An 8,130-nucleotide genomic window follows, 5' to 3' on the forward strand; every position below is an offset into this window, starting at 1 on the left:
AGCTCTGCCCACCCACCTTCCCTTGCAAGAAATCTGGAGGGGCATTTTGAGTTAATACATATGGGTGAGTTGTCTAAAGTGCCTGATGTCCCTGGATCATTGCTACTCTCAGTAGATGGGGCTCCATTGGAATTTTCCAGATCATGGTGTGTGTATGTATGTGTGTGTGTGTGTGTGTTGAGCTGCGGGGAGGGAACACAGCTGGGGGCCCTGCTTGTCCTGAGTGCTCTGCTCTACCTTGTCCCCTCCCCCATGTCCCAAACACCCCTCTTTCCAGCCTGGCTTTTGTGGTGAAGCTAATCAGAAGTAATTATGGGGGAAGGAGGGATCCTTAGAGGGACCCCACAGAGACCACCTCATCCGCCGAGGCCCAGCCTTGGTGGCCCTGGCCCCCAGGGCCTAGGCCCAGCTCAGCTCCTCCTGGTGAGGGGGAAGCCACCGACGCCAACCCTGCCCACTGCTCTCCCCTCTCCCTGCTGACCCAAGCCCCGCAGCCGCAGGTAAGCTCACACATCCGAGTTTGCCTCAATTGGCCCCCAGCTGTTCCATCCTCAGTCATTCATCCCACATTTATTGGGCACCTTCTCTGAGCCAGGGCCCGGGCTGGGCACTGGAAGCGACTGGTCCCTGCCCTGGGACGTGGGTCAGTGTGGACACTGCAGAGGGGAAGGCAGAGGACCCCCTCCAGGATCACAGGCCACTTCAGGGAGGCCCTCCCTGGCCACCATCTTGCCGCTGCTGCGGGGACTGGGGGGACAGAGCCCACCGGCTCCAGAAGCCTGTGAGGACTTCCTGACTTCTGCACTCCTGACCCGGCAGGCCGCCCAATCCCGCCTCCCACCCACTGTTGACAGGTGTCAGGCCAACCCCGCTCTATCTCCCTGTCCTGGCCCCCTGCCCTCCTCTGGCAGCCTCCTCCATCCACTTCTGTTCTCCCTGCTTCTTTGCTCAGGGGTCCCTCAGCCGTGCAGAGACCCTCAGTTGGCACCTCACAGTCACCTCCCTGGGGTTCAAGGCCCCAAGCGGGAGAGCCTTAGAGACAGCTCTCCTCTCTTTCATGCACAAGGAAACTGAGGCCAGGACGGGTGGCGGGGAGAATGCAGGCAGCCAGGGCAGCAGAACTAAACCCTGGTCTTCTGACTTCCGGTCCAGTGCTCTTTCTGGGGAGTCCTCCCTGACCTGCACCTGAAGGCAGTTCAGGTCTGTCCTTCCTCAGTCCCCTTACTGTGCCCAGGAGAACCGAGGAGCAAACAGGGGTCTCCACCATCTTGCCTCCTGCCCTGCCCCAGTAGCCTGGGCCCAGAGACTGGGTGGTGGGGTGGGAAGGCCCAGAGTGGGTCTCAGTTGAGGGTCTCTCATTTGCTCCTGCCCCTTGATGTCCAGAAGAAAACAGGCCTTCTGTGCCCAAGAGACTTCCAAGCAGAAGTGGAGGTCAGTGCCCCCCGCCCAGCCCCAGAGGTGCCAAGGTGGTAATTAGGCTTGGGGGTGGGTCCTGGAAGGATGGGGGTGGGGCGGCCATTATCCCTGGGAGCTAAGCCTGGCAGAGGAGCTGTGTGGTCCAGGCAAATGGGTGGTTTGTAGGTGGTCTGGGGAATGAATGAGTGAGTGTTTGGGAGGGAAGCTGGTAGGGAGGGAGCAGAGAGAGGGGGGGAGCTGGCGGATTGGAGAGCAAAGCTGGGTAGTCTCTCCCTGGACTCACTGGTCTGAGCCCCTGCCCATGTTCTGAGGTATCACCAAGGAGAGGCCCGTGAGGCACCTGGGGGGTCTCAGGGATGCTTGCCCTAGGTCTGCAGCAGTGGGACGCCTGGGCCACCACACAGGGCAGGGCAGGAGTGGGGGCACCAAGCTCTCCGCTGAGGTCATGGCTCTGGGAGCCACCATCTCTCCGCCTGCTCCCTCAGCTTCAGGAGGGGTGAGGTGAGGAGGTGGGCGGCGGCCCCTCTGTCCGCACCCCCAGCCCATGTCTAATCCCTCTCACTGTAGGGAAAAATTCCTTCTTGGGCTGGGAAGGGTCCTCTGATTGAATCCCTGCCCCTGTCTCAACCTCACAGGAGCTAAGGATCCAAGAGAAGACCTCTTTCTCTGACCCTCAGGATCTCCCATCCACTGCTTCTCCACGTAGGGGCTGCACAAGGTAAATTCTATCAGTGACTTCATCGCCCTGAGCTTTGGTTTCCCTACCTGTAAAATGGCAGTAATACAGTATTTAACTATGAGGATTAAATAAGCCAGCCCAGGGTCCATGTTCCTAAAATGGCAGTTGTGGCAATGACTAATGCCCCACAAGATGTCCCTTGTGTCTGGAGGCTAATTCTCCGCCCAGAATGGCTACCTGGAGCCCAGGACCTGGCTGTGACTCCTGGCATAGGGACCAGGATTGTGATAGGCAGGAAGTGAGGTGAGCAGGTCACTGGGAAAGGGTGGGGTTACTGGACTGTCCAGTGGCATCTGCCTGAGCCTGGGGCACATTCCTCCTCCCCTGCTCTCCCCACCTGCCAGCTGCCACCTGTGCTGCCAGCGCCACGGCTCACCTGGCCTCTGCAGCTGCTCTGAGGGAAGGACTGAACTGAGGGAGCAGCCCAATCTGTAGAGCCGGCTGGGGCATCTTAGCAGCTGGCCCTCATGGAGGGGCTAAGCGTCTCTATCCCGGTTTCATCCTGTGACCCTCAGCACCCTGGGAGTACCCTCACAACAGGGGCTGGATCTCCACTCTCAGACTGGGGTCTCCCTGAGGCAGGGGTTGGGCCCTCACCATCAGACCAAAGGATTCCTGAAGGGGGAGCTTTCCCAAAGAACCTGGCCCAAGGGGACTGGGCTGGGATTTGATGGGTCGGCCTGGAACCTTCATGGGTTCAACAGCCTTACCCCACTCCTTGTTCACATCCAAAATTTTCCACTGATGGGAAAGTCTGCAGGGAAGCTGGAGAGAACTAGAAAACCTGGGAGATTGTCTGCTGCCCTGCGATCTGGAATGGCTGAGGTAGGGGGAAGGGCAGTTTTGTATGGAGAGGCAGCCTCTAGGGTCATTCCCGAATCAGTCTCCCTCCTCCCCCCTTCCCTCATCAAAGCCAGGCAGGCTAACCCCTTCTCTCCCTCTGTGCCCTGCCCCCAAGGAGCTAGAGCGGGAAGGGACTGCTTGGCATTTAGTGGTGGGGGTGAGACCAAGGGGAAGAAGGCACCTGTATCCCCCAGACCTGCAGTCAGGCTGGCACTGCAGCCTGCAGGGCGTGCTCCTGGGTGGCTGAGACCTTGGGGGTGGGGGATGGTAAAGCCCAGATTTGGAGCTGATGACACCCATAGCTCCTAATGTCAGCACCCACTCTCCCAGCAGGAAAAAGAGCCCCTTCCCCACCATTCCACACTCAACCCAAATGTGGATCATCTAGGGTTAGGGGATGAAGGTGGAGGGGGAGCTGGGCGAAATGGAATGCTGTTTCCTAGGAACTGGGAGGATTCTGAGGCACGTTGGGAAGTATCGGTTGGGAGTCATTTAGACAGAGAGAGGACAGAGCTTTGGAGAGAGGGGACGACTAGGAGCCCATTGTGCCCACCCCTCCCTTCCATGCCAAGCCTCACTTAAGTCCTCTCAGAGAATGTCTCCTGTTTTCAGGTCTACCTCCATATGCATTCAACGCAGAAGTCTCCACATCCTCACTTCAAAAATAAAAACACTTTCATTGAAGGCCTACCGTGTTCCAGGCCTACAGTGTGCTGAAGGGTGGTGTTCTAAGCATGAATGAGCGACACGCCCCTCCCTCACCTGCTCACAGTCTAGGGGCTGCAACACACAAGACAGATTCCAGTTCAAGACAGAATGAAATACAAGCTAGGCAGAGACGCCAAGAAATCTGGGTGTGCAGACAGGGAAATTCGTCCTGACAAAAGATCAAAGATAACCTCCCCAAACATCCAAAGGGTAATGCAAAAAGTAACTTGGATCCAATACCCTGAAGTGCCTCTTCTGCGTAGAAGCCTTCTCTGAGTCCCCAGCCTAAATCTGTCCCACCCCCATTATAAGTTCTCCTTGAGTTCCTAAAGACACCCTGAACTTATCACAGTTTGTAAGGATATATTTATTTATGGGATTATGTGATTAATTCTTCTCCCCCACAGCACCATAAGTGCCAGGAACAAGCTTGTCTGTGAGCTGAAGTGGTGGGCCATGAAAGCATGCGGCAGGACTACGGTGAAACAAGCCACTGGATATGGCTGGAGTTGAACAGGGTGAAGTATATAGTGGCGGCCCAGGCTGGCAAGGGAAGCTGGCACCAGATCAGGGCAGGCTGTAAATGCCAGGCAACGTTGGGACTTTATTCTGCTGGCAGTGGGGAGCCATCAAAGGTTTCTGAGCATGAGAGTGGCATGTTCCAACCTGTGTTCTGAGATCCCAGGATCTCTAGTATGATGCGGAGGAGGGATTGGGGGGGTTGGGGTGTGCCCCTCTGGAGCCAGGGGGACCAGGCCTTGTTGCAATAGTCTCAGGGACTGGTTTAAAAAGGCCTCAGTTGAGGGACTTCCCTGGTGGCGCAGTGGTTAGGAATCCGCCTGCCAATGCAGGGGACACAGGTTTGATCCCTGGTCCAGGAAGATTCCACATGCTGCGGAGCAACTAAGCCTGTGCACCACAACTCCTGAGCCTGTGCTCTAGAGCCCGCGAGCCACAACTACTGAGCCCATGTGCCACAACTACTGAAGCCCGCGTGCCTAAAGCCTGAGCTCCGCAACAAGAGAAACCACCGCAATGAGAAGCCCACGCACCGCAACGAAGAGTAGCCCCCACTCAATGCAACTAGAGAAAGCCCGTGTGCAGCAATGAAGACCCAACGCAACCAAATTAATTAATTAATTAATAATTTTTAAAAAAGGCCTCAGTTGAATCCAGAGCAATCAGAGTGGGAAGAAAAGTGGGCACTACTAATGCTGCTAATGCTCGAACTACTGATGCTGCTGAAAGGATGGGGATTGGTGACCAGTTGGGTGGTGAAGGGAGTGGACATTAAGGATGACTTGCAAATTCTAGTCACACTGCCTTGGAAAAGGTGCTGCCTTCACGCTGGATAAGACATACCCAAAGTACCAGTTTTTGAGGGAGATGAGCTATATTTGGACACATAGTCCGTCCTGATGTCTACTCTCCAATTCTCCTACTATAGCCAAAGCCGATGTTCTCTTACCCCTCCGTGCAAGCTTCAGGGTGGCGTAGCTTCCCCCAGGGTGATGGTGCTCAGAAACACCACGGGGAGTGGGGGGTGGGAGGGTGGGGGTTGGAGCTGGGCGCCATGCCTCCTCACTTCTTGCCCCCACTTGGCACAGCCTCCTGACTAGACCTCTGACTTCCTGCCCCTCTTGGAGCTCCCACCCCTCCTAGGTGGCGAGGAAGCTCCCCAGGGAGGCTGGATAAGATGGGGAAGAGATCTGGGAGGAGAGATCTGAACTCTGAGGCAGGTTTAGCTCCTAGAGGTTTGCCCTCCTCACCCCTGCCCACCAGATACCCCTGTGCACACCTGGACTCTTGGAACTCTTAGCACAAGAGAAAAGGGGTGGGTGTCTGAGAAACACATAGGGTTGTGGGGAGGCATTGGGTCCAGCAACATGTGGAGTATAGAGAGGGAGTGCAGCCCCAGGACATGGACCCTGAGCGATAAACACAAGGTCGAATGTGCAGCTCTCTATGGAGGGCTCAGGACACAGCCCCCAGACCCTGGAAGTGGGAGCCCAGACCTCAGGGCATCACGGAATACCCCACAGTGAGCCCTGTACACAGAGCAAGTGCCTAGTTGGCAAGGCCCCCAATGCACAGAGATGCATCTGCATCACCCAGCAGATGCAGACAAAAGGAAGCGAAAGCTGTCAGAGCCAAAAAGGATCTCACACCTTACCTAGATCTCAGAGCTTTCCAAACCGCATTCCCTGGAATCCTCCCTAGGTGTTCTCATGAGATGGATGGGAGGGAAAGGAGACCTCACCCCCTACTCCAACCAGAAACTCTCCGCTTTGTTTGATTTATATACTAGGCATCTGCCTGAGACTCTGCTTGGGGGAGAAATGTAGATTGCTACTAAAACAGATACAAATAAATAACCCCACATTTTGAATTACCGACCTTGTAATTCTGCACACTGGAGAAACTCAGAGCCCACTTTCCCTTAGTCTAACAGCTGAGCTGACCCTCTCAGCTCTTCAGATGTATGCACTGCATGAATATATGAAATCCTGGACTCTCGGTCCAGTGCTCAAGAGCTACAGCGACTTTCCAGGAGAGGGCACAGCAGCCTGGGAGGTTGGCCCGCCCCGCGTAGAGTCCTTGTGGGGGAAGGGGGAAGAGGCATCATCTGTTATTGGGAGACCTGTCTCTTAGGTGTGTCAGCCCTAGAACCAAAGAGGCCTGAGGCCAGCGGGGTTGGCGGGGTTGGCGGGGAGGTGGGGGGGAGGAGTGGGGGACCCCCCTCCAGCGTCCGCACGCCCACTCATTAGCCGGCGCGCCCAGCCTCCGCTCCAGCCTCCCGCCCCTCTGCCCCTCGTGGCTGGCGACCACCCGGCAGCTGGCGGCAGCGAGGGGGTGCGGCCAAGAAAGGGTTAATCTGCAGAGCCTTTCATCAGCAGCTTGGCGGGCTCCCAAGGCCCACAGGCTGGGTACCTGGGCGCCTACCTCCGTCGGTGGGGCGGAGACGTGACCACAGGGCAGCCCTGCCGTCTGCATTCCTCCCGCGTGAGTGCGTGAGTGACAGCCGCCGCCGCGCCTGAGCCCCTCGCCGGCCCGCCCCACCCGCCCGCTGCGCGGGGCAGAGGTGGGGGCCGGCCCCCGGGGAGGGGAGGGCCTTGCCCCCCTCACCCCCCACACCCCTCCACACATACACCCCCCCCACACACCCGCACCCGCGCCTGCTCTTTTCTCTCCTCTCCTCTTGCTGTGACCCGTGCTCTGGGGGGGAGTCCCAGGCCGGGAGGGAGACCAGGAAAACCCTGCTGGGGACACAGAGGAGGAGCAGGGCTCAGCCTCTGCCATGAGGTCAGGATCCAGGGATGGAGAGGTGACCTGGGCTTCCTGGAGGAGGGGGCAGGACAGGACAGGCACAGCCAGACCACGGCCCGGGTCCCTTGGAATTCTGCCTCTGTTCCCTTTATCCTCCTCATGCCCCAGCTCTCCACATAAATTTCAACCCTCCCATTACACAGTGGCGGTACAGGCCAGCCTCAGTTCCTCTTCCCTGAACTCAGGGCTCTTGCCTTTGATCTCCCCTGAGGCCTGTTGGTGGAAACAGGAAGTCGCCTTTGGCTTGAAGCAAACTCAGACAGGGTGTAAACAGGCAAGCACCCCATCTTTCAGGCTTTCCCCAGGTGGAGACCAAGTATCAGGACAGTGAGGCGCATCTTTGCTCTGACACAGTGGTGGCAATGCGCTCCCCCCCCCCACTAGCCCTGGGGGTTCTCCACAAAGGCCAGTGGAATTAGAGAGGGGCTTCATAGAAGGGTCCTCGTCTTAAGGAAGAGCCTGTCCCCAAAGTGGAGCCCAACCCGAGGCCCAGCACCACTCCACTCCACCAGACTAGTGTACAAGGCGCCACTTCTGGGAGAGGAACTCCCCCCAGGGGACAGCTTGTCCACCCAAGCCCTCTGGGAAAGGGGCACTTAGGGCTGCCCAGAAAAAGGAACTGGGCAACCTAGCCCTAAACTACAGCTCCCCAAATGCCTCAGTAGCCCCAGAGTCATCAGACCCAGGAAACCAGCAGAGAATCCTGAGAATTTTCCACCTCCCCCTTCAAATTGGCACTTCAAGCACAGTTTGAAGCGCAAGCTCAGCTGTTGCTTCCAGCCTCTCTCTGTTTGAGCTCCAAGGGCCCTGAGCTTGTGAGCAGAGGAGAGGGAGGGAGGGGCTCAGGGGGGAAGAGGCATGTGGAGGAGAGGTGGGTCAGGGCAGGAGCAGGTGGGGACCAGCCCCAGGGCAGCCCTACTTCAGGACCACAGAAGCACCGCTCTGCCCACTGGTCTCCAGGCCGCTCAGCCATCTCCTTTACATCTTGGCTTCTTCCGGTTCTGTCTCTGGGATGCCAGTTGCTAGTGTGAGAGCAGGTAGAAGTTTGGTCCGATATCTAGATTTTCACAAGTCTTCTCTGCCTTTGGAATCCTGCC

The 8,130-nt window shown here is 57.4% G+C and overlaps 1 long non-coding RNA gene across 1 annotated transcript; it reads left to right on the plus strand.

Annotated features, from left to right (window-relative positions):
* Positions 1 to 1,927: 1,927 nt before the first annotated feature.
* LOC309618580 lies at positions 1,928 to 4,550 on the plus strand. Its single transcript, XR_014238530.1, has 2 exons — positions 1,928 to 2,134; positions 3,611 to 4,550. It is a non-coding gene; the product is annotated as an uncharacterized lncRNA (long non-coding RNA).
* The last annotated feature ends 3,580 nt before the right edge of the window (positions 4,551 to 8,130 follow it).

The sequence above is a fragment of the Balaenoptera borealis genome (genome assembly GCF_965194805.1).
Source record: "Balaenoptera borealis genome assembly, chromosome: 20".
Taxonomy (NCBI): domain Eukaryota; kingdom Metazoa; phylum Chordata; class Mammalia; order Artiodactyla; family Balaenopteridae; genus Balaenoptera; species Balaenoptera borealis.